Raw genomic sequence first — 27,132 nt, 5'->3', positions numbered from 1 at the left:
GCAAGTGTAATTCAGTGAGTTGACAACAAATTCAAAAGTGGTATCATATATTCAAGGGAATGCTTCAAATAACATCTCTGACAAAACAAGTTCTCGCTTAGAGAGGCTAAATCAAGATGCCAAGCTTGCTTCTAAGTGTCCTGACCTAAACAATGTGACCTAAAGCTTCAGAGGGGAGAAAAACGAAACCTCAAGTCCATAAGGATTCTCACTGCCATTAGCAGGCCTGCAATAGTCTGCCTTCCTCATTATTTTATGTGAGTACATGCACTGCATTTTAAATAGCCCAAATTTTGGTCAAGTCCAAGACACCACTATGAGACGCAAAATTTCATTACTGATTGAGAAACACATAGAACACATCCAGCAAGATCCAGCTGCCTGCCTTATGCGTAGGTAGCTACTCAATAGTGGAATTGTAAGAATAGGTCTCCGGGGTGGCTGTGTGGAAAAGCTTCTGGTGTTTGCGTGTTGTCATCACAACGGCACATGACAACTGTCAACCTACAACCTACAGACTGCTTGTGACAAGCCGATTTTCAAAGACCAGCTGGGATCAGTGAGCAGGTCAATGGACTGTTCTGCTCCCCTGTACTTTTCTCAACCAAAGAAAAAACCTCTCAACTCCTCCTCTCCCCATCCCCTTACAACTGTCATTCTACGCATGTGAAGTAAACCTATGATCCTGGCAAGCTGGTGGGAGGCAGGAATGAGGCTACAAAAAACAACCCTTCTTAAAGACTGAAATTAGGTAAGTAAGTATCTGCCTGCCAAAAAAAAAAGGCCAGTTACTGTTGATTTAGCCCACCTCAGCTTTTTGAATCCTGCCTTCCAAAAGGATCCAAAGCTTGTTATACTCCAGTGGAGCGTACCCCTCATCTCACATCCATAAAGTATTCACCTCCACCTAAAAAAGTCTACAATGCTGTTGGTTGCTAAAAATCTCCTGCCATTGAAGCAGAAGGAAGAGAAAGAAGGTAGCAACTGGAATGACCTGCTTTTACAGACTGCAAGTTATCTATTATGAAAATAGTTGTTATTTATAGCACCTGAGAGATACAGTTCAGAACAAACACCCTCATTGTGCAAAATTCTGAGCTTTTTCCAGTAGTTTTGGTTACTCAGTATCTGAAAAAGCTCTCTGCATCTTTACAAAATGCCAGCATTCGTTATTTCCCAACAAATCCTAAGATATCGTTAGAAGCTCAAGATATCATTGGTGTTACAAATTGAGTATGTTCTTCCACTGAAGGAGAGTAGCAACTATCTGCAGGGAAAAAGGTAATGTTTGTCTCAGGATTGCTGTGACCACAAGGATTGCTGCTTCCTGGGGTGTGGAATTAGGGAAGAAATGAGATACGACCTCATTTTCAAAGTGAGGTATACATTTGTCCAAATGAATTTATTGTCTAAACTAATCTAAGCCGCCTCTGATAAGAGGTGAAATCAGCAGAGAATTAAACTATACATTAAACAGCAACACAAGTAGTATTCTGCAGTTTCAATAATGGAAGGAGGTATGAACAAACTTAATACTAGTAAATACAGATGGTCCTGTAAGCTTTGATTGAGTCTTTAAGGACATGAAAGTTTCAAGTTTCTGCTTCTAAGAACGTCAGAAGCAATACAGGCAGCTTATGAAAAAAAGTATAGATGAATTAACTGAAGGTAATCAAAACATTTCAAATTATATCTCCTCAATAAATATATTATTTTCTAAAAGATTTTCAATTTAAATTTAAGTTCAGTCACAATTTAGAATATGTTTTAACTCACATACCAACACTGAATTTGTGTTAATCTTCGTTTGACTCTCATTTGCAATGATATCATAGGCTGAGGTAGTCCCACAGTGCAAATACTCCACAGTCAAATACTTAGGCGCTTGACATGAAAAATATAACTTACAATTCATGTATTACAAAGAAATCAGAAATACTTAGGGATTTTTACCAAAGATTATACATGTAATTCACTCTATTTTTGAAAGAAGTTTCCTTCAAGCATCTTGTTTGTTGCTTTGTGTGCATCAACAGCCCCCACTGTTGAACGTCTGCTCCTCTGCCGTTCATTTCAAACAATTTTATACTTTAATGACTGAAGTTTACACACTAGTGCTATTCTTACACCAATTTCCAACATCTAATTCTTAATGACACATAACACAAGTTATCTTTACCTGCACCCCTTGCATTTGAATAACGGATATACATCTCCAGACACACAGAACGCACAGGATCTAGGGAGGCTGTGATAAAAATCACAACCTGTTATACCTACAAAGGTATAATTCCAATTTCAGTAAACACGCGTTTCAATAAGTAACAAATGTCACAGAGTCACTTCACTGCTGAACTAGTAATACAAGATGCATCATCACCTGATTAAACAGCTAAAACTGAAAGTATTCTTCTAAATAGAAAGTTCTCTGTTCACTACACAGATACTCCTTTGTTCTGTATCTAAGAGGACATTTCACCTTAACTTTTCATATTGGGTTTGGATGAAAATACATATTTTTATCAAAGCACATGTACTTTGAAGGTCTTTGTGCTTTTGTTACACTTCAACTTCCACTGTTATTGGCTCCTTTTGGTGTTTTATTCTGCTTTCGGTTTAGATGTGATTTCACCAACTTCCGCAATAGTAATTTAAACCTAAGGGTCTGTCTACACAGGGCTACCTACCAGAATAGCCATTCTGAGTATTTAGGCATATATATTTCCATGTCCACAGTCTGCTTCTGTAAGAGCTGTGCATGCGTGGAAAATAAGCTTGGTACGCCAATGTTAGCAATTTTCCATATATAAATTAGCCCTTCATTTCCCAATGAAATACATCCATCTTTTGCATCTCTCTTTCACATAGCAATGAAAGACAAGATTTAATCCCTGCCTACTTGCAAATAGAAACATACTTTGCAAGATTGTTTTCTGCATTTAGTGTTTCTTACAAGAACTGTGTAATGAAGGTGAAAGGAAATGGAAGCCAGAAATAAGCTTCTTCCACTTTTTGAAATGGAAAAATCTAAGTCCACTAGACTTGTCCACTAAAATGTCCACTAAAATGTCCACTAATATCATTTTTTTTCCCCGCAGGAGCAATTATCAATCTTATATCTGCTAAGTATAGTTTTATTTTTATATTTAATATTGGAGTTACAACTGTGTAATGTATTTCAAGACATAATAAGCAGTGGTAGTGTCCTAGCCTCCTGACTTGTAACTTGTTCCCTACTGACAGGACCCTACACTGCAAAAAGTCTCAATGATAAAAAAAGACTTTGCAAGGGTATGGACATCATTTATCTGAAATATTTTGCATATTTCACAACATCAATGATTTCACGACCTTTGTCAACTGCAGGTTTCAAACAGCCTTCTGCAAATGAACTAATATCTTCGGAACACACAGCTTTCAAAACAGAGACTCCTTTGGAACCAGTAGTTTCAGTCATGCTGTAAAGCTTACACCATCCATTTCCTAAATTTCCTAGCAGTTCTAGAAACACAGTAGTTCAGAAATGACGGGTGCGGATCTCAGGTTCACCAGGGTAAATAAAATTACTTCCTCTAATGTAGACGGATTCAATTCACACTCACGAGAAAACCTAGTTGCTCCATAGTCAGATTAACATAACTGAACAGAAACAAATGCATCTACACAGGTCCTGAAAACAGACTCTAGCCCACTATTATGTTTCTTCAGTGCAATAACTTCTTGTAAAGTCAAGGACACCTAGTCCTCCTTAAGACTTACAATTTCAGACTAGACTATGGTTCCATCTTATGCTGTCAGTGTCTGCCAGGAACTCTGAAGCTCTATCCTCCGTCAGCTTCTTTAAGGAACATTCTTATCTTGCACAAAACTGCTGTCTTCAGAGTCCTGGGTGCTCATCAGCACTTTTAATGAAACATAATCTGTGGACAAACAAGCAGTAGAACAATTCTAGTGATATATGAATTACAACATTTGAAAGATTTTTAAAAAGCAGTGTAATTAAGACTACCTGTGTCATAGCTTACGCAGTTTGATGAAGTGGTGTATGCACACAGACATCAGTTTGGATAGTGACATGTTAGTTGTGTGTGTGACAAGGGGCAAAACTAGTGAGTAGGCTCTGCACTCTGCAGGTATTAGTAACTCTTCATTGAAGCTTTCAAAATCTGTCTGAACCTCTGGCACATCCGGAAGTATCAAGTTTACACACATGGGATTATGAAGATAGGCATCATCATAAACAGCCATGAACATAAAAGATCTTACATGCAGTTGTCACTCTTTCTAGCACTTCTTGCTATTTGAACCCAGCATCAGATATTCAATTCTTTTAGAAAAGCTGGTCTAAACGGCTTTATTATACTGCATTGATTGACAAGGCTAGTCTGAAGGTGTTTATCTGATGATAGATCAGGGAGATCACAACCTCCCTGTAACTTAAGCGAGTTGCTTATACCTAAAGGGTGAGTTTGTCAAAAACAAGAGTACCCATTAACACACGCAGTTGTGCCCACAGGTCAGCATTGCCATAACAATGCAGAAGGTCGCACTATCTAGCTGTTACACCCGTAAGCACAGTCGTAAAATACAGAATGAAACTAGTTATCATATGGAATCACAAAGAAAATAAGAAACAAATTTTTGTTATGCCAGAGACCCACTTTTTAAAAATACTAAATATTTTGGGCAGCTACCTTTTACCTTAAACCAGGGTCAGACTCTTACTTTCTATTACACCAGCCTCTTAGAGCTGCAAACGGATTTGAGCCTGACTGAAACAGGTTATGAAAGGCTGCTCCTGCCCCAAACAGCTTAGGAGTCAGGTTACATGCAGCAAAGCACTAAGCAAGCAAGGGCTAAGAGGAAAAAAGACACAAACCAAGAACATACAGAACCACTTACTGTAATTCTAGCTAGTCACAAATGAGGAGTCTTGCAACACAGGAGCCCGAATATGACTTCTAACATGCAAATTACTACCACACTAGCTCTTTAAAATGTTGCTCAAAATCACAGGTCAATTTGGTTCTGTACCATTAAGGGAGGAGTCTGAAAAAAAGCCAAAAAAGAATTACTGCACCTGAGCTCCAAAGTGAGATAAAAAAAATCCTGTCACCTTCCAGCGACATTCAAGACCCTTGCCTTTCTTCAATATCTAGGCTTGCTCACTATGTGGTAGCACACATACATATAGCATACACATGCTCTGCATCTCTTCTGGCCTTATTCTGCTAAAGACGCTTTAGGACAAATCAGCTCATCAGTTCTTAACTTTCACTTACATGTTTTGTTTGCAGGGAGTCTCAAATATCCTCTAAAGTAGAAACGCTTTATATCTGAAAACAAAAAATAAAGTCTCTAAAGCATCAGCTTAAACCAAGAACCCATGCCCTATCATAGGTTGAATCTTGGGTCCCATCAGTCACATTTTGTTGGGGTCTACACAGGACAAGAAGCAAACTGGAAGAGAACTGTGATAGCAAAATCCTCAGTGATTTTAGTGAAGAGGGGATTCTGTCATGCACCTTTTAAAAAGCTACAACTCAGAAAGCCTCTTCTGCAAAAGGCTACACGGCTTTAGTCTCCACTGCCCTTTCTGCCTTTTGACTCAATATCACACAGGACAGAGTGATCTGGTCAAGCAGCTAACAACCAACAAAAGGTAGGAAAACTGCCTGACTTCTGCCAAAGGTTTGTTTGTGGACATTTCCGAGGTAAAGCCAAGTAAGCGGAATTCTTTAACGTAGCCTGTTAGGCAAATGTACTCATTTTATGCTGGAAACAGAAATTTCTTAATTTGTACATTAACTTCACTCCCTTTGTTGAACAAACTTAACTTCTCTATCTCACCTCTTCTGCTGACAAGCCCAAAACAGAGCTAAATGGCTGATCTTTTTAGGCAGAAAGTCAGAACCGATTTTTAATTTTTTTTTTTTCCCTCCTGTGCTGCAAATCAGTGTAACTGCTCCTGCTGCAGCAACATCTGCCTTTCCAGATACCGAGAAAGCAGATACTGGAAAGCATCCTGCTACATAATGGAATTTTGATCCAGAAAACAAAATAAATGTTCATTAAAAAACCTTTTCTTCCCTCTCCCCTCTCTTTTTTTAAGCATCAACTGGATAACAGAAAACAGTTCTTCCCTTTCAAACCAGTTTAGGTACTTCAAAGATGAATGTGTTTATTTGCTTTATTTCATTAATATCAAAAGATGCATGCTATAATCATTCATATTTGCATTCTTGTTGTGTATTCTACAATTTATCACACTGAATTGTTACTAAATTGATGGTCTTGCTATTTAAAGACACTTGTTCTAGTTTTACACGCATGACATCCAGTTGGCAACTCTCTTTGCAGTGGAGTTACAAACATATTAAAGCTTAGCCCTTAAACCACGACGATAATGCTAAATAAGAAGTAAAAAAAAAAAAAACACACCCAAAAAAACAACCAAAAAACCCAAAGAATAATGCCTATTCAATTGTAACAAATTAAATTAAATAAGCGAACATGATGTGCTTGCCTTCCCGCACATACCTACTCAAAACGCTGGGACTTATTACATGTGAATGTAAAATAAGAGTTCTGGTGTCCATTTTATTCACATTCAAGTCAACAGGCTAAATTTTCTCTCTCTCAGTGGGCACATATTGAGCCCCTGAATGATCCTTGGCTTCAGATATCCAACCCTAATTCAAATGTATCAATGAAAACATTGGCAAAAGCACTATATTCTGCTACTCCAAAGAAACAAATCGGAAAACAAGTGTAGGGCAAGGAGAAAGAAAATTCTTTACTTTAGATATTCCACACAGTAAAATTCAGCACTCCATTATGTACCACACAACTTCTGCTGAAACCAGCGTGAGCTCTGGGTCTACCCAAGATTTGAACTTGACCCATTCACTGTGTTATTTATACAACAAAGAAGTTATCTCAAACTGCCTAACAAAACACTATGATCAAACCAAAAAATTGCCTCCTCGGTACATAAAACACTCATGAAATAAAAAGAGCTTAACGCAGCCACGTTTCTTTTGAACTAGTAATTTATTGCTCTAACACAAGCACAGAATCTGATCCTCAGCTGTCAATCTTTGCCAAGCAGCTGGCAGACAGTGGAGCTGGATCCAAACCTCACAAACTTTGTAAATAACACCGTAACACAAAGGCTGAACCCACTAAACCTGGTTTTCCGTTCCCAACACAACGTAAGAATCAGAGTCTCACTAAAACGTAAGCGTATAACAAGACAGCCATACGTGAAGTTTAAAAAAAAAAAAATCCTCTTCGCGGCAACGAAGCTGACAGGGCACACGCGAAGCCCCTTCTGTTCCACCCCCAGCGCCGCACGCCGCCCCCCGCCGGCCCCCGGCGCTTCACCACCCCCAGCGCCAGCTCTCCCGCTCTCAGCACCGCCACCTAGCAGCGGGCGGCAGCGCGCCACGGGCTGCCCGTCACATCAGCTCAAAGGCAGCAACGTTCCCCGGAAGCATCGCAAAGCTGTTGCTGCTGCTGCTAAAATTTTAACTGCAGCCAGCAGTTACCTACCGACCCCCCCCGGTCTGACAGCCGCCTCCCCCGGGCCCTCCCAGGCGAGCTCGGCTGAGCGCACACACCCGCGCCGGCTCCGCGGATCTCGGCGCGCTCTCTGGCGAGGGGGGAACAGGGGGGGATCGGCACTGCGAGCCCCCAGCCCTCCGCACGCCGCCGCCGCGCCCCGGGCCCTGCGACCGGCGGGCCGTGAGGGGAGCGGGCACGCACCGCCGGCCGCTTCCCCCCGCCTCGGCCCCTCCGCGCAGCGGCCGGGCTGATGCGGCTTGCCCACCTCCGAGCACCTCCGTCCTTCCCCGGTGGACAGGGCTGCTGCTGTTGCATGTCTTCCCGTGCGGCAGGACGAGCGGGGAAGCGGCCGCAAGAAGAGCCAAACGAGGGACCTGCCCTGCCCGCCGCCCCCGGCGTAGAGCCGCCCCCCGCAGCCCCGGAGCGGCCGCCGCCGCCGCAGCACGGCACTGCCTTACCTCCCCTGCCCGGCTCCGGGGATCCGCCGCCGCCGCCTCCCGCGCCCGCCCCCACCTGCGCCGTCCCTCCCAGCCCCGAGCTCAGGTGCGGAGGGAGCACAAAGGCAGAGCCGCCCGCCGCGGCGCGGCACGGCGGGGGGCAGCCGGCCCTCACACGCCGCGCCTCTCCCCCAGCCCCGCTGCGCACTGCACCGGCCCCCCCCCCCTCCCGCCGCCGGCGGCCACCCGCACCCCTCCCCTCCCCGCCTCAGCCCGCTGCGGGCCGCGCGCGCCCCTCTCCGCCCGGAACCGTTACGACCGTTAAAACCGTTACAACTTGGCCCGCGCCCCTCCTCAAAACCCCCCTCACGCACCCCTCCTCCCCCCCCCCGTGGTGCGGTCGCTGGCGGGACTGCGAAGCGCCCCTCAGCCGCGGGAAGTTCCCCGGCCGCGGGGAGAGCTGAGGGGACCCCCCCGCCACTGACAGCGCGGGCTCGCCCTCCGGCGAGCGGCGGGGGCAGGCGGTGTGCCCCCCCCGCCACCGCCCCCGCAGCCCCCGGCAGACACGCACGGACCCCTCCGCTCGGCGCTCTCACCAGACAGAGCCGCCGCCGAGTGGGTGTGTGCGGAGGGGGGGACAGGTGACGAGTCCCCCCCCGAGGCGGGAAGGTCTGTGGCGCAAAACCTCTCCCTCCTTCCCTCCACCCCGTCTCTGCAGCTGCCCCCGGGAAGGGCTGCGAGGCCGGCAGCGACAACAGCCGCCCCCGCCCCCGGGAAGGCCGCTCTCCCCCCTGCTCCCTCGCTCGCCGCCTTCTCAGCCCGGCCGCTTGACTGACAGGGAGCCTTCCAGCGGCCGCCCACGCGCGCTCCCGCTCCCCCTCAGCCGGAGAGGGAGATGGCGATGGAGAAAGCATGAATGAACCAGGCAGGCGGCGAGCGGCAGCGCCCGGCGCGGCCCGCGGAAGGCGGGGGCGCCGCAGCCAGCCCCGGGGGCCCAGGTGGGTAGGGCGGCGCGCCCTGGGCAGCGCGGCGGCCGTGCCCCTGGCCTCTGCTGCAGGCGGCTGGTCCGCAGCCGGGGGGGGGCTGGCGGCCGCAGACTGCCAGCGCCTACCCACCCCCCACCCCCCCCCCCCCGCTTGTCTTCTCAGAGGGGGCTGAGAGGCCATTTTAAAAGGCAGCTGCCGCTCCCCAAGGTTGTGTTCCTGCTGTTCAGCCCCAAAATTCCCCACGGCTACAGCTCGTGGGTCCCTAAGGCTTGGAGCGACGGCTTTAGGTAGCGTGGCTGGCCTTGTGCTGGAGTGGATGAAGAGCGTGCCTCTCACTGGGTCAGCTTTGGGTGAAACAGTTCAGGGCAGCAGGTGCTCAAACCAGAGCCACGACCATGGCCTTAGATGTAGGCAACATGGCTGAGTCCTCATCTCCTATAAACCTGCTTTGCTCCACTGAAGGTGACCCATTTTATACTGATAAAAACCCAACACCTGATACCTGAACTAGGACCCTTGTCCAGAAGTAACAGGAGGGAGGACAGGAGCTCAAAGATTGTGTTAAGCCCACTTGGTTTTTCCAGTGATTACCTGGCACTGTGGGGTAGCCTTGTAATCCTGTTGTTCCTCAGATCAGTTGTACCTAAAAAGGTTGTAACTTGGTACACACATACTTGGCAAGCTGTGGTGAGAGACTAGAGGTTTTCCAGTGCTTTGGCATGAATATCATTGGGCTTGATTTGTGATGGCTTTTTAGCAGCCTAATTCGCTGGAGAGCCAAAGGATTAAATGATCAGGTAATGAGGGCCTACTAAGTCAGTGAAGTTTCCTCATCCATTCACTGAAGGTCAGTAATTCCTCCCAGTTACATAATATTTTATACATTTTCTTAATTTTATTTACTGGAATGCTTGATTGGAAAACCCAATAGTATTTATCTATCTAAATCTCTCCTACAGTTTAGATTGAACAGGACATTTTCCACTCCTGAATATGCATGGAGTATTTTGTTGTATCTGGTTAGATACACTGCATGCTGCACTTGAGACATATCTGCATTTGCAGTTTCATAATCAATAAACATGGGTTTTCGTCCCATGAATCTAGAATCAGGTTCTGAGATGTTTTACATCAGTGTGCCTCCACAAATTTAATGCCTGCCAGAGAATTTATATCAGCTAAAATTTTAGCCTCTGAATTTAAAGAGCTACTTGGGATTCATATGATGAGAAGCGTCTTAGTAACTTTATTTTTTAAATTTTGCATTCCTGAAAACTGAGTGCGCAATAAAACATCGTCAAGTCCTTTGCTATAGAATAACATGTAAGATTATGATTTAAGTGGGTCAGTGCAATTCTTTATTTGTTTTGTAAGGTGCTTATGTTTGTGCTAATAGTTCAACATGACTCACCTACAGTACATATCACTGCCACAGCTGTTGTAAACCTTCTTCTGAGTCAGAGAATGACTTTATGACCCAGAATTCTGGCAGTGAGTACTATCCTAGTGATTTTCCCAATTAAGAGAGAATTGCGAGTTGGTATCAGTGCAGGGTGAGTCAGAGTTTGATGTAAGAGGCAAAACTGGACACAGCAGTTCTTACTGGACTAGCTCTGTATCCTCTTCCCTTCCAAAAGTCAGTGCCATGAAAACCTGGAATGAGCCTGTGATGGGAACTCCTCTTAGAGGTCAGAAAGACTGCAGTGGACTAGTGAATTAGCTCTCCTCGGTCCCGAATACTACTAGCTGCGGTACCAGCCATCTGCCTCCTGTTGCTGTGGGGTGCACAGTAGGTTTGCAGGGGGATGGGGCCAGCAGCAGTAAATAGCTGAGAGTTGGCAGGGCTTCTCCGGCTTACTCTGACAAACCGTTTTGCTTTTTGAGCTTACCCAAGTACAGGACCTATGACATTAAAACCACATGTACTGCTGCGTGTGGTTCTCCATGTTTGTTTGTTTTATTTTTCTGAAAAACAGCCCAAATCTGTCCTAACTGATTTTGAACAGCAAAATTTAGGTGCCCTGTACTCTGCCAACTGCTCACTGCAGAGAACATGTTGGAATCAGTCACCCAGCTACTCTCTGTTAAAATTATGTCAGAAGAAAAGGGGCCAGCATCGAGGGTTGGGTATATGGCTGAGCCGTGAGGGCATGCAGAGCTTGAATTTAGGCTGGTTGCAATCTGGCATTAAGGTTGGTTCTGGTGTTTGTCACCCTGCCAGTCAGGATCTAGCAAGGTTAGGGCCTGGCTTTACTAGACTGGCTAGACTTAGTCTGCGCAGGGCAGTGAGGGGGAGTCGTTGCTGGGGAAGGCAGAAATCGCTAGCCTGCCACAATTACGGAGGGTTTGAGTGTGAGGTTGGGGTGCAGTTAACATCGGACATGGGGCTGTGGGTGAAGGTTAGGGATTCAGCAGTGAGCACTCAGCTGGGTTTATTGCCAGCTATGCTAGGGACCAAAGTGTTGACTCTGGCAGCAGCTTTCTGCTAGGCCGGCAGAGATTGCTGGCTTAGGGTTACAGCTGGGATCAGGTTTGGGTGAAGCACAGCTGATGAGCCATGTTTGAAGTAATGTTCAGGAGGTACTACCTAAACAGTTTTGGAGCATCTGCTGATACAGTTGTGGAGCAGAGGTTGTAGCTGAAATCTTGCAGAGAGTGGAGCACGCACACTAAGCTGGGTCTGAGGCAGCTATTGGAGCAGGTAAAGGATCCTGGCTAAGGTGAAGGTGGGAACAGCTGGGAATTTGTAACATTTGAAGTTGGTACACTGCTGTATTTGTGTCCTTGTTAATGCTATATGTCCACTTGATTTCATGGCTCAGGAGTCATTAAAAACTCTAGTCCAGCTGGTTTCTGAATTGCCTGGCTCTTTGTTCCCCTTTTGACCTTCCATCTGCTTGCAGCAGAGAGCACTCAGGGCCTCACAACATGCTTCTTCCAGTGAAATTCTTGTCGAGTGGATGAGGGATGTGGGCTGAGACTGCAATCCAGCACTGTCTTTGGCGTAGAGGTATATTTTTTTTTTTTAAACCTCAGGTTCATAACTGTAAATCAGCCTTCTGGAGGCAAAAAGCCAGTGAAGGTTTTAATTTTATGACAAGACAGACACACTGAGGTCAAAACACTACCTGGGCTGCATTGGTGCGGTTGCTTCCTTTCCCTGCATTTCATCTACAGCAAAACAGCTGACCTACATTAGCAACCATGACTTAACACCAGCCCAGTTCTGCTTAGACGTAAGAGCAAACCTTGTGGAATCACAGACACCGTTGCAAGTAATCTTCATGAGTTTTTTGAGGATCTGTGGCTGAGTCAGTAGGAGCAGCCTTCTGCAGCAAAAGCCCTCTCCAAACACCAAGATGACATCCTCAGAAGAACGATGAGCTGTTCAGCTGTAGCTCTCACGCACTTCTTGTTGACACTCAATCATTCCTTTTAAAAAGGGAAGGAGGGGACCCTCATTGACAACATAGCAGATAAAACAACATGGTCCCCAGTGGACTTGCATTGTCTTGGGGGAAAATAGCAGTCGATAAATCATGCAACAGCTCTGGGCCTCACTCCCAAATGGCTTAGTTCTTTCAGATAAGCCAAACCTGCTGCTTTTATCTGGCCATGTTGATACATATGGGTGGCATCATTTTTTTTTCACTTTGCAATGTAAGGAAAGGATTAGTCCTTCTTCCAGTGGGAAGAGTCCAGTGGAACCCGGCAGGCTTCTATATTTCTTTTCCCTCTCTTGGTTACTTCAGCCTACGTCTTATTTTGAACAGGACAGACCTCATGCAGAGATGGTGGAATAAAAGAGCCAGAAGGCTAACCAGAGATGGCAGAGAGCATTGATGAAGTCCATTTACGCTGATGGGAGAAACATTTCCAGCCCAGCTCAGTAGTTCTGCATCAGGTATGTGAGGTCATACAAAATGAACATATCCACCTTCCCTTAAGTCTTCTCCAAATGATATTAGAGCGAACTTACATTTGGCTTCAAAGTCAGGTCGTATCTCCCCATCTCTTTGCTGTCCTGAGGTAAGGTAAGGAAGAAGTGATGGAGATGGACTTTGTTGAAGTATCCTCTTCTCAAACTAGCAAGAGCAGGTCCTTGAGTAATGGAGAATTAGTTGGTTTTTTTGTGTTGTTTTTTTTTTCCTACAAAAGGTTATTAAAAAAATCCTGAACTGTTGCATGTATAATTAAGTTTATTTTGACTTTGAGCTATGCCTTCTGTTGTGTTTACCTTTCGTATAAAAAATATCTATACATAAATGTCCATGGGAGCAGACAGGATCCATCTAAGGGTGCTAAGAGAGTGGTTTATGTCAGTACAAAGTTGCTCTCTCCTATCTGAAAGGCTGTGGCAACAGGCGGAGGTCTCTGGTGACTGGAGAAGGGCAAATGCGATGCCCATCTTTAAAAAGGGCAAGGAGGGAGATTTGTGTTACTGCAGGCTGGTTGGTCTCACTTCAGGGAGGTTATGAAGGAGATCTGCGTGGAAGCAAGTTCTAGGCACATGAAGGAGAAGATAGTGACTGGGAACATTCAGAGTGGGCTTCCCAAAGGCAAACTGTACCTGACCAGTCTGATTGTCTGTATGATGAAAAGTTTAGTTCAGGGAACAGGAAGAAAGCAGTAGATGGTTTTTACCTTGACATCAGCAAGGCTTTTGACTTGGTCTCCTGTAGCATCCTTGTAGACTGTTGGGGAGGCGTGGAATGATAGGTGAGCTGTGGGGTGGGTGAAAAATTGACTGAGCGCCAGGGCTTGAAGGGTAATGGTCAACAATTCAAAATTTAGCTGGTGACTGGTTATTAGTGGGGTTCCTCTGGGGATCTTGCTGTTTAACGTGACCTACATGAGGGGACAGACTATATCCTTGTTTCACAGATGAAACCAAATTGCAGTTGCCATTCAGAAGGATGTCAAGAAGCTGAGAAATGGGCTGACAGAAACTTCATGGTGTTCGGAGGCAAATGTAACGGTTTTGTGCTGTTGTGCAAAGTCTTGTATTTTTGTACTGTATTTTTTTGTGTTGATGGAGTAATCCCATGTGACAGTACAAGCTGGGGACCATCTGGCCAGAGAGCAGCTTTGCAAGAAAGGATATGGGAGTCCCAGTGTATGACAAGTTGCACCTGGATCAGCAGTGCGCCCTTGCAGCATTGAAGAGTATATTAGAAAAAGCATAGGCAGCAGTTGAGGGAAGTGATTTCTCCCCTCTGTGATGTACTTGTGAGGCTGCATCTGGAGTTCTGAGTCTCCTTATACAAGAGAGAGATCAACAAACTGGAGAGAGCCTAGCAGAGGGGTCCCTAAAATGATCAGGAGCTGGAGCGCGCTGCTGCCAAGAGGGGTTGAGAGTGCTGAGGGTTTGTTGTTTCTTTTTTTAACCTGGATAAGAAAAGGCAAAGGGGGAGGATCATGGTGGTGTCTTCACCTACCTAACAGTGAGTAATAAAGACAGACTGCATAGCAAAAGAACAGGAGGCAAGTGCTCTTAAGTTGTAGCAAGAGCTACATTCAGACCAGATGTAAGGACATTGTGGCTACTTTCACAGCAAACGTGGTTAGAAACTGGCACAGGCTGCCTAGAGATATCATGGTATCTCCATACTTGGCAGTACTCAGAACTCAGCTGGACAACGCCCTGAGCAACCTCATTTGACTTCCAAGTTGGTCCTGCTTTTAGTAGGAATTGGACCAGACAACCTCCAGAGGTCTCTTCTAACCCAAATTATTCTGTCGTTTTAGAGGGAATCTTTGCAGTTAGCCTGTGATAATGACTCTGTACCCTGGTTTCCCAGAAAGGAGTGTAAGCTTAAGGCAAGGAAACAGGAAAAACTGTGTGAAAAGTCAGGTAGTAGGTACTAAAAAGCAGCTATGGTAGAAACTTTATGGCCAGAAGATTTAGGAAGAGCCTATGCAGTGGATTCTGGTTAGAGGAGGAAGGAAATGTGTGTGAACCATCTGAAGGAACTGACTTGGGTTGGTGTGGAAACACTTTGTTAAACAGGCAGAATGCAGGGAGCTTTGTATGAAATTCTGCCTGCTTAGCTGGCCCTTTTGTTTTGTAGTACCCTCCACGTCCTCCCATCTGACTGCTTTTCTTATATCTGTATGCATGATACAGATCAAGATAGCTTTACTGAAGTGAACAGAGCCACATCACATTTGTTTTGGTTAAATATGACATTAAAATTAGAGGGTTGTTTTTGTGCAGTAAACTTGGTAGGAGCATAAGGGAGAAATGCAACTTAAAATAGCATTTGAGAAATATATATAGCAAAATGAACAAACAATATGCAGTGAGTCATGTCCAGTGGTTCTTGCAATAAAAAAAAGAGGAGCTTCTCTGAGGAAACTAACTGGTAATAGCTTTTGCCTATCTGAAGCTGAGGCTGCCCTCTGGGCACAGAATTCTGCTGGTGCCTGTTTGCCATGTCGCAACAGGGTGTGCTGGCCCTAGGGGAGGGTAGCACTTGGTGTTCACAGCAGTCACACTGATGGTAATGGAGAATCTGAACTAATTTATGAATTGCCAGCACTCAGGAGCACTCAGAAAGATGAATCGTGTGCAACTTGAGTCACAGTGTTGTCTTGAGTCTTGGTGCCTGTTACAGCACTCTTGTACTAAAACTGGCTGGGTGTGATGCGTCTCTGCATTTAGCTAGTACCCGCTTGAAGCCAGTGGGTCCCTTTGTGTGGGTACGAAGCCCTCTCTGGGCAGAGGTTATTGCAGGACTGCACCACAGATAATCAGGCACTGAGAGACACTGGATAGGTTAGCAAAGAAATCTTTTAGCGCAGTTAAGTAAACATGTTCTAAAATCTGATTTTTCTGGCAAGTGAAGACCAAGAACAGCCATTTTACACATGGCCAAAGGCTATACTGGAGTATGTCCTAGAGACATGACAAATGCCACTGTTTTAGGGGAACCTACAACACAGGCTACAACACAGTTATGTTCTTACCTGACTGCTACGCAGACTTATTTTATAAGCTGGTGGCACTGCTGCCCTGAAGCAAAACTGACTGCGCTAAGGTGGAAGGCAGCAGCTCAGAGTAGCTTTGCTTTTACAAGCTTTGAAACCCAAGTGAAGCAGAATAGAATTGGCCATGCTGGGTGGCAGCAGTTTGGCCATCTCTATTAAATATAAAACTGAACACACAGCAGAGAGAAGGGGCTCTGATGACACTATTTCAGCTTTGTTCTCATGGTAACCGTTATGTCATCAGGATACCATGGTTACTGTAATATTCCTTATATTTCAAATGTTAAAAAAGGCAGAAGGAGAAAAAAAAACTTTTCCCAAAGTTGAGACGTGTTTATTCAGAATTAAGTAGTCATAAGGAAGGATTAACCAGCACTTGTTAATACTTCATGGAAAAGCCATTTTGAAACCATGAAGAACTGTTTTAATTAGTAATTGTTGTTGCTGCTCCTGTCCCTGTCACCATATGGTTCATGTCCTGGGGTTTCCCCTCTCTCAGCTTATGTCACCAGTAGCTATTTTGATAAATGCACACTGTGGAAGGCTAACATGGTCATATTCAAAACTTTAAAAGCGTAATTTCTGCTTGAGGTAAAACCCTCAATTTGCGCAAAAGCCAAAAATAAAAATATCCAAAAGTTTAAGATTGAGCCTGTGAGTTTATCTCACTTTAGAGGTTCAAGAAAAGCAAAAGAAGTCTTGGCTTGGACACTTTCAAGATGCTGAAGCATATGGCTCAGAGGAAATCAGAAAGGCAGCTTGCTGTTCCTTGTTTCAGGACAAAAAGTATGTTGATGGCAGTGTGCTTTCAGGGGATCATGACTGTAGACCTCTACAGCTACCTTTGCTGAAGGAGAGAACACGTGCTTGGATACTGTGAGAATGTACAATTTTGAAAATGGTCTGACAATGACAAGTGGAAGAGCTTTACACATTTTATGTATGAATATGATAAGGAGCAAAAATAAAATAGACAATGCATATATTTTCAAAAGCAGCCAGTATTTGTGGAACTTTTGGTATTAGTAACTGCTCAGCTTGAGACTGGTGAAGGAAAATGGGTGGGCATTCTGTGCATTGTAAGTATCAGGTCCTGGGCAGAATCCACAAATGCAGTGCATTTAGAAGTTCACTTTTGGAACTCTTCTGAGTTCAGGATTGCTCAGATGGTACAGGGCTGATTTTGTAACAGTAGAAAAAAAGATTAACGAAATACTAGATATTAAGATTTGATGGGGAAATTCTAAAATGAAAATAATTTTGTTAGCTTCTGTAATTGCTTGAGCTTATCACCTGTATTGTTCTTCCTCCATTTTCCTGTGATATTGGTTATCACAGATTTGAAATATCTTTTTCTAAAGTGGATGGTAAATTCCTGAGCCCAGGATTGTAGTTTTCTATACCAACTCAACAGGGCTCAAACATAACAAAGCAGGTGAGACTCTTAGAAAAGCATGAAACTACATAGGGTGGATTTTAGGTGCTAAAAGATAACTTTTTTTACAAAAAGAAGTGCAATCCATTAAGAAGTACAGTATGTCACATATATATGTACTCATAGCCCATGAAAACTTGTATTAGCCAGCAAGAAAAAGGACTAATGCCTGCTGTGGAAACCTGACCATAAAGAAATCAGTGAGATGTATATAGTTGAATCTAAAATGTTGCCCTTTAATACGTGACAAGTTTCCTAAAGCGTTAAAGTACTCCAGTTATCCCTAGATTCATTTGACCTCTGCAGGATCCCTTCTGTCCACATCTAGCATTCAAAACACTGGCTCCACATGCTTTTTGCATTCTTACTATTGCATATTTTACATACAAAGAGTCAAATCACAAAAGTTTTGGCAAAACCAATAGCAATCACCAGTCAGATCTTCCTATATGTGAAAATGCATAGTCTAGCTTCAGCTGCTGTGGGAGGAATAAAGGGGGGCAAAAGCACAAATCTGAAAGGAGAGGCTGTCACTAAGGAGAATCTTGCCTCTTGACTATAAAAATTTCCATGCCAGCAAACAGCTAGAGGTGCTTCTTAGAAATTCTGTCTCTAGACTAAGCAATCAGCTGCCCTTTCTTAATGTTCACTGTAGCCTAGCTGATTTTGTACATCTGTTGTAGTCTTGCAAATAGTAGTAAACAAGGATTTCACAGCAAGCATTGCTGCTAAGCAGAGCTGATAGACACTGGAGATAGCTGAAGTCTATATAGCTGGGTATGGCCAAAGATTTTTACCTGTTTATCTCTCCAATTTAATAGTCCTCTTGCTCCAGATTGAAGAAAATTAATGTCAGAAATCATCCTTGGGAACAGAAATACAAGCTCCAGTAGCAAGAGACCACATGTACATTTGGTCCAAGAGTCCCGTGTAAAAGTGTTTCATAGAAAGTCTCTTCTGACTTGGAATAGTCCTACCAAGGTCAGAAATACTTGAAAACGTGGGATTTCAAGTAACTCGTTCAGAAAAGAATATTTGCAGGGATACTTCGTAAGCTGTCCATGTGTCTGGGATAAATACATATCCGTTGCTACTGAAGTTCATTCATTGCCAGTTTATACCAGCAATTCTGGCTGTACAGAGACATGTATATGAATATGATGTATATAAATAATGGTGGCCCCAAGGGATCACGATATAGCAAGCCTAAGTACTAAACCAGAGGAGTTGAACCAGTTAAGGCCGTATGATCAATAACTTGAGCAGAGTTAAGTTCTGTATTGTATTTCTAAGAGATTGCCACCATAGAAAAGGACTTTTTTGATTTTAATGGTGTCTTGATATTGTCAAAAAGGCCTTCGGTATATTGGAAAAAGATGAGATTTATCTCTGGTTTAATTAAGTTTCAGGGCATATAATCAGCTAGGAATTTTAACTTGCACGTCATGGCAGGTAGCATAAAGACAAGATGTATATCCCTTTGCTGAAAATAGCTTGATTGAGAAACCAAGGACCTGCATATTGTATGTAGTCATCATAAGTTTGCATATGCTCTGCAAGACTGCTTTGTCTGGCACCTGAAGCTGTTTTCAAGCTTTTTCTTTGAATTCTTCTAGTTGGTATTCGTTCCCAGTCTTGTTGTCACTTAGCATTACTGAACTGCCAGCAGCAGCGGCGCCCTTTCTTTCTGTCTGTTGCCACAAAACCTAGTTCATCAGGCAGTGCTCAAAAATTACTCCGAATTCTGACATATGGGAGCTTATGAATGAAGTTTCCCACACTTGAAAAATATTAATAATGAAGAATGACAATAAAAAAAACCAGAATAGCAGTAGTCTATGTCAGGTGAAAGTTTACTAGTGCAACTTTGGCATTTTTCTTGCGTAGATACTCCTTTTGCAGTAGATGGAATTAGTTTTTCTAGAATGCTGTTTACAGAATATGTGCAGGAACCCATTGTTAATGTCATCAGTCTTTTTAATGTGTACATGTATTTTTAATTCTTAGCCTGTTTTTGTCATTACACAAACTATTTCTGCAAAAATAACCATAATATAGTCTGACTTACTTTTGGTTGGGAAAAAAAAATAGAGAGTATAAATATGCAATTTCAAGAATACTTGATTTGAGCCTCCTTTCCTATAACTAACCAGTTGGGAGTAACTGTCTTTGAAAAGCTGTATTACTATTGCTTAACAGTACTGTCTGCCATGTAATTTAGTACCTCTCTACATGCAAAATATGAATGCTGTTAAAGCTGATACACTGCAAGAAACATAGAATTTTAATTTTCTGTAATAACCATTTGAGAAAGTAATAAGCAATTTCCATTATTTAGTGCCTGGGTACTGCACACCAGTTGATGTGTATGGTATAGTAGGAGTAACTGACATAGGACCCATATGGCACTCTAGCATGGAATTCAGCAAGAGAAACTGATGGATCATCCAAACTTAAACTGGAGGGTGAGCTTTATCTTACGAAAAAAAATACTACTTACCTGTAGCCAACCGTTACATCACTATATATAGCAATATAACATCTGTATCCGTACCCTGCGTTTATATCCCTACCCTGTTGCTGTATCTTAAAATGAAGCAGGAGATGGACTGTCACAGGCCTTCAGGGGTGGAGGTGGGAAGTAAATGGGTATCACTCAAGAAAGCAGGTGCACTTACTGCAAACTATGCAGCTCTGACAGTTACTGGTCTTCACATTTCGGGATACCGGCTCATGACTGGGTTGGGTCAGGTAAAGAGTTTTCCAAGAAAAGTGGATAAGGCCATGGCATTGAAGAGGGTAAGAATGTGGATTTTTTTTTTCTCCCTCCTTTCTTTCATGTCCGCTTTTTAAACATTCTGTATAAGCAAGATACAGAGGCAGTATTCAGAGCAAAGTGGACTATTGCACTGTTCCTCAATGGCAATAGGCACATTTCATCTTTCCGTCTATTTCGTGTATAAAATAATGTAATCAGAACAAAGCAATGAACAAGCTTGAGAACTGTGAGTAGTGGTCATTATGGCCTATTGCAAAGTGCTGCTTTGTCAGGGAAATGGATCCTGGATAATTGGAGGTGGGCTGTTGAAAACGGTTTTGGTTTTACCTGGCTTGTTAATGCCCACCTGATAGCTTGGTACTGCAGGAGGAAAGAGGGAGATTCATTTCAGTACTGTACCTCTTAGCTGTTACTTGTTGAGAAAAGTCTCCCTCTGACTGGAGTTGTCAAAGGGACAAGCTGCAGATCTAGCAGACTCTGCCTCTGGAGATGTAGCTTGACTTTGCCATAGTGCCACCAAATCCCTGTGAAGACTTAGACAAATAGCAAAGGGTGCTTAATGACTCAGTGTGCTCTCGGGCTTAACCAGAGAGGCCCCCAGACAGGGCACCTGACTGGAAACCCCTCTGTCATTCTTCAAGCTTGACTACCTATTTTTTTACTCCACATAAATCAGGTTGTCAGGTAAAGAAGAAAGCAGGAAAATAGCACCTGCCCGGATAAAAACTGAGCCTGGAGCTGGGAAATTGCCAAAGTTTGCATCTGGAACATGGAGAGGAGGAATGATCTTGAATCTAATCTCTCAGCGTATCTTTTTTTTTAATCTGTGTAATAGCAATGATGCTTTACTTTGGAAAAGTGTTGCATTGGTTACCAGTTGATGTGAGAGGAAACATTGTGCAGAGGTTGATGCCCTACCAGAACTGACCAGGTGAGAGGCATTTCCGTGAGTCAACACTTGTGATATGACAGAGTTCAAAGGCAGTGTCAAGACACTGCAACATTTTACCACAGGTCTGGCAGCATTTGGTGCTCTTATGGCATGCCTACGTAATAAGAATCTTAACTTTCAAAGTAAAAACAATTTTTTTCTCCCTGTGTTCAGGGGAACAAAACTCAGAAGGAGAACAAAAAGAAGCACAGTTCATGATTTTAAATGTTTAGTGGGGTTTTTTTCTGCCACTGTCATCGTTTCAGATTGCTTGGCTGCAGTGAAATATGAGACCAAAACTGAAGCAGAACAGAAAAATACAACATCAGATATGACTTTCATTGTAATTAGCATAAGTTGGGCTAACTCTTCTTTTAAATGAATGCTTTCAATCCTGCTAACTTCAATAGGGTTCCACAGCTGTAACAAAGAGCAGCATTTACCTGTGGATCCCCTAATCTGGGTAAGGTGTAATATCAGAAGCAAGAGGAGGTATATGAGGTAGTCAACAGTAAATGGTGGGAATTCAGTATCCTGAATCTAAATCCATGTGATTTAAAACAATACTGAAAGGACAAGGTGACAGCACTTCTTAGGTATTGCAGTATGCAGTATTGTGTTCTGCATGACCCATATTGATCATACTCTGGCTGAACCTTTACAGATTCTCTTTGCTTTTACCTCCCCACAATTTCTTCTCTCCAGAGCTTAGGTCGTGCTCTGGACCATTCAAGAGAGCGGTTTGGCCTCTCAGCTGCAGCAACAAGGTGGTGAAGGGACTGGAAATCTTTTCAATGGAGTTCCAGAGCTTCCATGCCTGTTGGGACAGTGGCTACCTGTGAACACCAGGGTGACACAAATGAAGAAAAGGTGGAGTGTTGTGGTGAACCACAGCGTCTAAGGAAGCAGGAGCTCCATTGCGGTCATGGTGCGGAAGTTCTGGATGAGGAGATTTCTGCTTCCAGCAAGATCATTTCTCTGTGAAGTGGATGGTATATGAGGGAAGAAAAAATCCTCACAGCCTGGAGACTCTGTCTCCTTCCTAGTCTGGAGAGTCAAGATATGGCATCATGTGATGACACTGCAGTACTATTTTGTGTATTGGTATCACTGAAGATCCAAATATATCAGCAATCCTAGCTGAAAGAATAGGAAAATCCCTTCCAAAACTAAATAATGGGTCAAAACTATTAAGTGCCAGAGTTTCTTGAATTATTCAGAACTTACTTCACTTTGAACTTTTGTAATTTATTAAGATGGTATGGCTGTAGGCAAATTCTACCTTACAGCCTCCTTAACCTCTTGCCCCCAGGCCCTAACTTCAAAGGTTCTGTTCCAAGCTTGTACCTGCATATATTTGACTTAGTATATAAAACAAATATGTTTTAAGGTCACACTCATCCATGGCATAAGCCAGGACAATTCTTTCTGAAGCTGATGCGAGTTATGTCTGCTTATATCCAGAGTGAACTAAGTCTCTAAAGGCCTAAAGCTTGATTTTTATCTTTACATGTTCTTCATTTGACTGGCTAGAGCTGTTTGAATTCAAGTAGCTATTGGAACGGTTCAACAACTGGGAAACAAAAGAGTTAAGACTGAGTTTTTGTTTATTTGCTAAAGTATCAACTGAAAGCTCGCTTCCCAGTTTTCACTGCAGTGTGTTGGTGAGAGACTTGCCTAAAGCAGTACTGAGGCATGAATAGATCCATATTTCAAAGTAAATTCTGTCTGAGATCCATTTTGCTTGTTAAATTTACAGCATTTTAAGCCATTCATTTACATATCAATTCTCTGGACATTAACTCTTTTACAACGTGGAAGTCCTGTTTATATTTATTGATGCAATGTCCCTGAGAGCAGGAAAGCAACAAAAGGGTGACCTTCAGTTTCAATTTAATGCAACCCAGTAGTCAAGAAATCTGGAATCTCTCTTGTTGATTCAGAGTAGTGACACATATCACTAATACATTGCATGCACACACAAAAGTAGCACAAGAGATGCTCTTGCTTGCGTTATTACTCACTTCCTATTTCTAACTTCAGAATGTGTTAGTAAGAGTGTTACACAAACTGTTGATACAGTTTTAACAAGAAGAGATATAGTACAATGCATTGTAGGAGTATGGAGTGATACAGTTCTCCTGTGTGCGTTGGAGAAAGTATTTTTTTAAGTATTTGGATTACACAGGCTATATATGATTATCCTCGTTGTCACCAATTACAGGTGTTCTGACACCCATCTTCTCCTGTTATATGGTTTTTACCATGACTGGCATCATCATTTAATCGTTACAGCTGTGGACAAAGAGTCAGAATTCCTCACTCCTAATAGTAATTTGGGTGATTAACTGTTGGTTGTTTTTTTTTTTTTGTCCTTGGATCAGTTAGAGTTCAGTCTCTTTATGCCTCCATCTTTCCATCTGATAGGAGAAATAATGTGGAGGTTGATATGCTTAGGATTCTTTCCCACTCTCTGCACTAAAAGAGCAAATATATGTAAGCATTTTATCCCACATGAAATTCTGGTATTTGAAAATTTGTGTTTATCAAGGAATTGAGCCAAACATGATAACATTGATATGATTTCCTATCTGTGGGTTGAAAAGTTGCAGTAAATGCTGGTTGGGAAATGGAGGTCTCAGATACTTCTGTAGTCCCAAAATGAATTGGTTGTATTACGTTTGCTGAACAGAAAAGCAACATTTTTATTTTAATTCAGTTTGACTTGTCTCTGTGTCACCTTAATCATTTGGGATTGTCATGCCAACCCACTGGGTTTCTCTCAACTGCCTAGGGTCAGGTGAGTCCCAGGGCATACTGTTATAGTTGCCTGACTTTGTGTCCATTCAGTATCAACTGGAGATCTCAGATAGCTGGGAATGAAGAGAAAGGAAGCACGAGGCAGCTGTACTGCAGTTCACATGAGGCAGCACAGCAGTGGATGCATGGGCAAATTAACATTGATGTGACTTGGAACCATTCCAGTTTGACTCAACAACCTGAAGTTTATTGGCGAGAAGGAGCAAAGACCAGGGCTCATGGCATCAGAAAACTGAAGCAATCCCTTCGTCCACCATGTTCATGTAAACACCAGTGATGTCAGGGTGGAATCTGATAGAACACGTGACAGAGCAAATGTATGAATGCAAAATATGAAAGAACAGTGCTAATATGAGTTTGGAAATCTGGATGAGGTGAAATAGTTGTGCCTTGTGAGGGAAAGTATGGTTAACATATAGATCTAGAAGCCTGCAATTCTGTCACAGGCTCTGGTCCAGACCTATAGCGTAAGTGGTTCATGATGCCTGAAGCCAGTCTGTATTCTTACCAGGAGAATGCCTTTCAAAACCTAAATCAGTGACATCAGCAAACTGTCCCCATCCTCCTAAGGGGTAGTAGGTCATCAGTTGAGAGATGTTTATATAGGTCCAACAAGAGTAATTTCGGTGAACCAGTATTTTCCAATGTGTCAAATGCAGAGACATTTCAAAAAGCTTGCTTAGAATACACAGGACCAACAGAAACCGATCTGGACCTCCTAGAAAATGAATGTCTAGGGTAAATATGGACTAGGACATAATTCTTGGAGAAAATAATAGCATATTTTCTTGCAGTACAAGGTTTAGTCTTTGGCTGCCTACTCAGCTGAAAGAAGGAAAAGAATTGCAACTGAAGCGGCTGGGATTTCACTGGGATGTCTTTGAAAATGAGTTCTCAATTCCTGCCTCCTACCTGAGGAGGGATGTAAGTCTGTGTCCTGAGGCACTGAGCGCACCCACCTCTCAGCTACCCCGCCAGTGGGGTGTTCTAAACCTCCTGGTCTGTTCTGCCTGCATCTAAGTGTCACAGCTGCATCTGAAAGCCACTTAAGGTACTTCAGCAATGAGCTCTCAAGGTGGCTGTAACCTCCTGGGAGACAACAACCTCCAGTGAATGGCACTGAGTGATTAGAAAAGCCTCAGAAGGAGAGGGAGGGGGGAAAGACATTTGTCAATGTTTTTTTTTGTTTGTTTTTTTCCAAGAGTGACGTTAATTAAATGGTTGCATCCTGTGTCTGAATGCTGTTGTACTGGATCATAACAGAGACTATGAAGTTACTATCTTGTATCTGTGGTACCGTTAGGATCATGAGCAAGAGCTAGGAGCCAGAGAGGGATTTTTATACGGAGTTGTCAATACTCATGACCAATCATGCAAATTGCTTGAGGTTTCCAGATCAGAATTTCTGAGCAGCTCTTCAATGGTCAAGAAAAATTACGGTTAATTTTCTTTATTTGCATAGATAATCCTCATTCTGGATGTTCCAGAGATAAACCACATTCTGGATGTTCTGGGGATCTGCTTTGTGATGGTCATATTGCTTTACCTGGGTACTTTTACCCAATCTCTGTGCAGAATTCTACAATCTGTTGAGATTCAGTCCAAAAGTAGGAGTTGGCAAATTCTAGGGCTTTTGGAAACATGGCTGTTTCTTAGTGTGGGATTGTTTGGGTTTTTTTTTCACCCCAGAAGTCTGGATATTCTTCCCCTTTCATATTACTCTCTCAGTTTTGATCTAGGCATTAAGCAAAGATAGTGCTGTGTGTGTCTACTGGTTTTGTCTTTCTGTTATGCTGTGCTTTTAAATCATCATCAACAGTGCCTAGAGCACAGGATGGGCACCTTTCCCATCTGGTTTTATAAGCATGAGTAAATACTTATAGAAAAGACAACTGTGGCAGTTACCCCTCTTCTCTGATAGATCTCTCTTCAAAGCTGTGGATCAAAAGAGCATTGCAAACATTCAGCAGCGGGGACCATGACTCTGAGGACTGGCACAGGAGAGTCACATGTGAACTTCTAAGCCTGCATAAGTAACCCTCCAAAACGCAGGCTGAGAAAATAATAAACACACTTATCTTGCCAGCAGGGAGAGAAAGTGCCGCCTGTCACTCAGAGCGTCTCTCTGAGGCATTGCAGTCATGTATGGAAGCTGAAGGAGGCCTGTCTGAGACCCATTGCTTTCAGAAATGTGACAGAAATTCAAGCCTGCTTTCACTGAGACATTACAAATGGCACTGCAGAGACTCAAGAGATCTAAATTACAATTCTAGCTCTGACATAGACTTTTAGAGTGTATGAGAAAATTATCATGTGCCTCAGTTCCTGATTAAAAAAAAAAAAAAAAAAATTTCTTCTCTCTTTGTCTTGTATCAGAGCATCAGACTGAGGCCATTTCTCACTAAATAGAAGTATTTGAACCCCAGCCATCCAGGGGCAGCTAAGCAACAAAAATAGAAGTAAAAATAGTAGTAAGTAGGTAATTAAGTGATTTCTAACACCTTGGAATTAATGTGGGATGTCCTGGTATTGATTTTATACACTAAATAAGTAAGATTTATCTGTTTATGAAGACAAGTGAGTTTTTATTGAAAGGTATAAAACTTGCCCGAGAGACAAGCAAGTAAAAATAGTTTTGACTGTAGACAACTGTTATGTTCATATAAAACCAATGAGGCAAGAGAGAATTTTACAACTGCATATGCTCTCAAAACAGCTCATCCACTATTCTGTCTTTAAGCCTAGTGGAAGGTCGGTAAAGGGGAATGATCACAAACTCACAGATTTTACTGTCATGCTCCAAATTTTGTTCTTTTTCTTTCCATAGCTCATTCCAACATGACTTTGGATGACAAGGGTTGACAGCAACAAGATATCCACTGCTGTCCTGAAACTGTATCTCTGATTGGTAAAGACAGTGCTTCATATTAACTTTGTTGCCTTAAATTTGTTTACTAGAACTGGTATTCTGCAATAGAGAATATATCTCCTTCCTAACAATACTCATCACTGATTTGGACTAAACAAACCTGCTTTTTAACTGTTTGGCTATCCACCTGCAAAGAGCATGTCTTAAAAAACAGTAGCCTGGTTAGGCAAGATTTTGCAGTGACATAAATAAATGTGTGAGGCAGTACAGGACAACAAATAACGAGATCGGTGTTGTAGTTGTGGAATCCCACTTGCTG

The 27,132-nt window shown here is 43.0% G+C and overlaps 1 protein-coding gene across 20 annotated transcripts in view; it reads right to left on the bottom strand.

Annotated features, from left to right (window-relative positions):
• The window catches only part of PTPN5 (protein tyrosine phosphatase non-receptor type 5), a 145,107-nt gene that overhangs the window by 79,344 nt on the left and 38,631 nt on the right, over positions 1-27,132 (bottom strand). For 4 of the 20 annotated variants that reach the window (XM_075425227.1, XM_075425229.1, XM_075425228.1 and 1 more), the window contains exons 1-3: positions 8,025-8,187; positions 5,283-5,336; positions 3,760-3,920 (exon numbers count right to left, since the gene is read on the bottom strand). The gene's annotated coding sequence lies outside the window, so the exon portion shown is untranslated. Of the gene's footprint in view, positions 1-3,759; positions 3,921-4,902; positions 5,050-5,282; positions 5,337-7,831; positions 7,918-8,024; positions 8,191-8,599; positions 8,723-27,132 lie in introns of those variants that run through there. The other 16 variants (XM_075425209.1, XM_075425223.1, XM_075425224.1 and 13 more) reach the window with 14 other exon arrangements.

This window comes from Opisthocomus hoazin, chromosome 7 (genome assembly GCF_030867145.1).
Source record: "Opisthocomus hoazin isolate bOpiHoa1 chromosome 7, bOpiHoa1.hap1, whole genome shotgun sequence".
NCBI lineage: Eukaryota > Metazoa > Chordata > Aves > Opisthocomiformes > Opisthocomidae > Opisthocomus > Opisthocomus hoazin.
Note: the sequence above shows the minus strand (reverse complement) of the source record. Positions and strands in the feature narration are given on the sequence as shown.